At 36.4% G+C, this 5,176-nt stretch overlaps 1 protein-coding gene across 1 annotated transcript in view; it reads right to left on the bottom strand.

Annotated features, from left to right (window-relative positions):
- LOC108759380 (uncharacterized) overlaps positions 1 to 5,176 on the bottom strand; it is a 38,029-nt gene that overhangs the window by 4,457 nt on the left and 28,396 nt on the right. The gene's annotated exons all lie outside the window — the stretch shown is intronic.

The raw sequence follows: 5,176 nt of genomic DNA, 5'->3' as shown, positions 1-5,176 counted from the left end.
GGAAGAGGGAGAGGGGGAGAGAGGGGGAGAGAGGGGGGGGAGGGAGAGAGAGAGAGAGATGGATGTCTTCGTCACGGTTCTAGTCCATATAGGGAGCGAAAGTTGAACAGATGCTCTGGTTAAACATACTATATACATAGGTACCAACGTATATTTTTGTTTCTGGTTATATTTTTTCATTTTAATGGTTTAACATATTTTAACAATGTTCAAATATATGAAAAAGCTACGATCTTTAATTCTTGAATTTTAGTCATATCTTACACACCTGTCACATTAGAGTCCGCCTGTGCTAAAATTTATGCAGAGGATATTTTCCGATTACAAAAAAATAGATGTTATAAATTCTTCTCTAGTCTAAAAGACTCTTGACCTTTCTCGTATAGTGTATACATAATATTATCTATCATAGAAACATTTATATATATAATCGGATACAACAAAACGGAATATAGAATAAAATTAAACCTTTAATTTCAAATTAAATTATATTTATAATAAATTTTATGAGTTAAACTATATTTAAAATCGTACATTATTTATTGAATGTATTTTATATTTGCAATCATATCTGGCGATACACAACATTGCGTAAAATCCGTAAAAAAAAATTAGCTTAGGTTCAGGATTTTGATTTTTTTTAGCTCTATTATAAATAATTATACTAATTTGCAAAGTTTTATGCAAGATATGTCAATTATTGCGAAGAATATTACTGAGGCCTCGATAGTCTAAAGGCTTAGGACGCTCGCACAGAATGCAAGAGATCCGGGCTTCGACTCCCGGTCGAGATAATATTTTTCGCAATAAGAATTAATTATTTACAGATTTTAATATGTTATTCAACATTATTAAGATCGTTTCGAAGATGCGAATAAGCATCAAATATATTTGTTAAATTGCTAGTCAATTTAACTCGTCATATTACTGCGGTAGTTTAGTAGAGTTAGCGTTTCAAAACGTTGAAAAATCATTTCGGCGCGCGTTTCTAAGGACTACATACGTAGTATATAAATTCACACAAGAATCATACAAGCATTCAAGATCTAGCTAGATCTTGCTAGACCTAAGGCTTTGCTTTCTATAGTTTGTGTTATCACATATACGGTACCTATAATATATTATATTGTTTTATGCAAGAGTATAATATGGAGATTTTCTTGAGTAATTTTTGATATGTCTGAATGTGTTATCAGTGGCGTAACTAACGATCCCGCAGACTCTGCGGTGCGGGGGGGCGCACCAAAGGCGGGGGCGCCGGGCGCTAGTAAAAAAGTAAAATATGTATAAAGAGTCATTAAAAAAGGTCAAGTAAAATAGTGGTTTCAATCTCAAAGTATCATCGTCAAATTGACGATTTGACGCCCCGTAAGCCGAGTGGCGAAATGCCATTTCGGAAATGGCCATTGTTACCCTCGGTTAAATAAAAAAATTTTGTTTTCATCACAGGCGTTGAAATTTTACCTTTATTTTATGGGGCGACCTTGGTGCTAAAATTTCATTTAACGCCCTGAAAACTATACAATCACGAATTTAGTAAATGAACATAGTCAGCGCCATTGTAAAGAATATACTTGATCACTTACAGGAAAAATGTTTTTTTTTCAATTTTTTTTTTAAATAAAAATAGTTTTTAAACAAATCAAGTTGTGAGCAAAATCTTCGTGGTTTTCTTGTCGTTTACAAAAACTATATAAAATGAAGAGTATGATCGCATCTAGGTATCATAGTATTAACAAATAATTTTAATTTGTAAGAATCTGTGATTGATTTTGTTTGAACTAGTTACCTACATGAAAATTCATGCATGTATATGATGGGCAGTCTGCCCAGGGTAGATATTTATTTTGATGCGTTACCGTATCGAAACATTTGCCGCGCGGTAAGTGAAAAATCGTGTCGTGACGCGACGCTGCATAATACACGTGGAACCTTTTCAAGGTTCAAATGCAAAAAATTAAGGCGGAAGAAAAGGGGGCGCCTAAATAAATTTGCGGGGGGGCGCACATAGGCTTAGTTACGCCACTGTGTGTTATTAAAATATTTTCTTTAAGTCTAATTTTCGAGATATGAGAAAATATTTTTCTTTTTAATATTATATAATAAAGTTTTATTGAAATTGAAAAATAAATCAAAAATGGTCAGCGTTTAATTTTTGTTTTTTTTATGACTTTGAATTGATTTCATGTATTAAAATTTATCAATGGTCGTTTAGTAACACGTTCAATTTTAGCCGTTTCAACACTTCTGATGGAAATATTTATCTTGCTCATCACTTATTGCATCCAAATTATTTGGAGAGGAATTCTCTAAATTCTGGAATCTCATTCTAAAGAGTGAAAATTTTGAGCCAATTTTGGAAAAGCGTGCCTTAATTTTTAATCTTTAAGAGTGCGATTTCACTTTTTAAAATATTAAATTCACTCTAAAAAAGTTTTAGAGAGAATACTATATTTTAAAAATTGCTGTATCTTAAAAAGACGTACTATATCTTAAAATTAATATGAATATTTAAAAAAATGTAACTTAATGAAATTTTTCTGGGGACAAATTTGAACTTAACGTCCCAAAATACGTTAAAAAAGTTGTTTATTCTTCTTTTACTAAAATTATTAAAAATTTGTAAACTAGTGTTATTTAAATTAATAATTTGATGTCATACTTACACTATCGTATTTCACATTGAATTAAATATAATTTTTTTGGTGAAAATATAATATACATAGAATAATTAAATAAAAACTTGTCTGTTGATTGCTAAAAATTGTGAATTTGATAAAAACAGACTAAGAGTATGTGTTTCATAAATTAAATCGAAATATTCACGTTTTGCACAGAACGATGGTTTCATGTCATACTTATAGCGATCAAAAATTGAAGCGGCTATTCGTTTGCTAAAGTTACACGATGACTGTTTGGTGTTCGTATTACAGTACCGATTCATCGGCGAAGAAAGCCGAGTTGGTTTTGACGACAAGTGGGGATACTATCCTGTGCGTATTTTACGGATGTGCACGTTTTCTTTTTGATTAGTGCACCTTTTGTTTCCTATTTTGGATTCGTATATAATTATGACAATATATGTATAATAAATCTCTTTCTAAATGCGGTATATGTATATTAAATCTTATTCCTTCATCTGTATTAACAAATGTAATATGACGTAATGGATTACCATATAAGAAACTATTCAATGTCAATGCCATTTCCTTCGGCGTATATAATGTCTTGCCTGCTTATGGTTGCAATACTTTTTCTGTTACGCTCTGATATGTAGTCATTTTTTCGTAGTTACCTTGACCCATAAAACAAGTCACACATAGATCAAGTCAGCATTAGACACATATGTCATTTCACTATTTGTTCATTGCTCATTTTTTTACAATTGTCTATAATTTTTAATTAAGATATTAATTAAGATATTAATTAAGATTTTTTGGGCTAATTTTTAATTAACCTAAACACATATCGAAAGTTTCTTATAAGATCAGTTTTCTCCATTTTTTTAACTTTTATGCCCCTCTAGTTATTACATCACATTGGTATTTGAAAAGAAGCAGAGTCTCGCAAATGAAATAAGTTGGAAAAATAGGAAAATATTTGTAACAGTTTGGGGGTGATATATATTATATATAACAATTGGGAGTGTGCAGGATAAGGGAAAGATTTTAAGAAGTAAAGGGAAATTGAGAGGACGGGAGATATGGATAGAGGAAGATCTGACGTGAAAGGAGAGGAAGATGAGATGGATGATGAAGCAGGTGATAAGGAAGGAAGGGGGGAAAGCGAAAATGGAGCGAGGGGGGTTGTGGATAGAGGGAGTGTGGTGGAAATGGGATAAAGAGAGGGAAGAATTGAGGGATGGAAGGGGAAGGAAATGGGGAGAAGGTGAAAAAAGCGGGCAGGGGGAAAGGAGGAAGGAAGAGGGGTGGGAGTGGAAGGGGAAGCAGGGGAAGGGGAATTAATAAGGGAGGAGGTAGAAGGGGAAGGGAGGGTGTAAAGGACAGGGATAGGAGGGGGAAGACGAGCGGGGAGGGGATGAATAGGGAGAGAGGGGAAAGGGAGACTGGGAGGATATTAGGGAGCAACGGTCGAAGAGGGGGGGGGGGGGAAAGAGGAGGGGGGGGGGAGAAGAAGAGGGGAGGGGAAAGTGGTAAAGTTGGCGTTTTGGAATGTGGCAGGGGTGGGGAATAAGGATAGGGATTTTTGGGATAGATTGAAAAGGTGGGATACGATGGAAAGGATGGTAAGGGGATGTAGAGTGGGATAGGGAGTGTAGAGAAAAGAGAGGATGAGAAGGGTACTAAGGGAGTGGAGGAAGAGTAATAGGAAGGGAATGGAGTACAGGAAAGAGAAAAGGGAATATAAGGAGTTATGCGAGGCAAAAAAGAGGGAAGAGAATGAGAGATGGGAAAGGAAAATGCAGGGGGCTAGGAATGAGAGTCATGTGTGGGAAATAGTAAATGGGGAAAGGAAGAGACGGAAAAGGATAAATAAGGGGATAGAGATGAAAGAATGGGAAGGATATTTCAAAGAGTTGTTGGGGGGCGTGGAGGGAAGAGTGGTAAGGGGAAAAGATGAAAGGAGAAGACAGGGGTGGGAAGGGGAGCTAAGTAGGGAGGAGATAAGGAGGGTGACGAGAAATCTGAAGGACGGTAAGGGAATGGGGATAGATGGAATTCCGAACGAGGTATGGAAATATGGGGGAGAGGAGATGGAGGAATGGGTTTAGAAGGTGTGTAATGAGGTTTGGATGGGGGGGGGGTGGCCAGAGGAATGGAAGGAGGGAGTGGTGGTGCCAGTAAGGAAAAAGGGGCGGAGGGAAGAGGTAAGGGATTATGGGGGGGGGTGTCAATAATGCCGACTTTGTACAAGGTGTATACGGTGGTACTTGCAGAAAGGTTGAGGGAGGAAGTGGAGGTGCAAGGGTTAATTCCACCGAATCAAACGGGCTTTAGGAAGGGGTTGGGGACTATGGATAATATTTATGTTTTGAACTTTTTGGTAAATAGACAGATAAGGAAAAAAGGGGGGAAATTAATTGCGTTTATTGATTTGAAAGCGGCGTTTGATTCGGTGGATAGGGGGGTTTTGTTGGATGAGATGAGGCGGAGAGGGATAAGGGAAGGGCTGATAGAGAGGGTGGGGGAGATAATGTGGGAAACAAAGAGTAGAG

This window comes from Trachymyrmex cornetzi, unplaced genomic scaffold, assembly GCF_001594075.2.
Source record: "Trachymyrmex cornetzi isolate Tcor2-1 unplaced genomic scaffold, Tcor1.1 scaffold182, whole genome shotgun sequence".
Taxonomy (NCBI): domain Eukaryota; kingdom Metazoa; phylum Arthropoda; class Insecta; order Hymenoptera; family Formicidae; genus Trachymyrmex; species Trachymyrmex cornetzi.
Note: the sequence above shows the minus strand (reverse complement) of the source record. Positions and strands in the feature narration are given on the sequence as shown.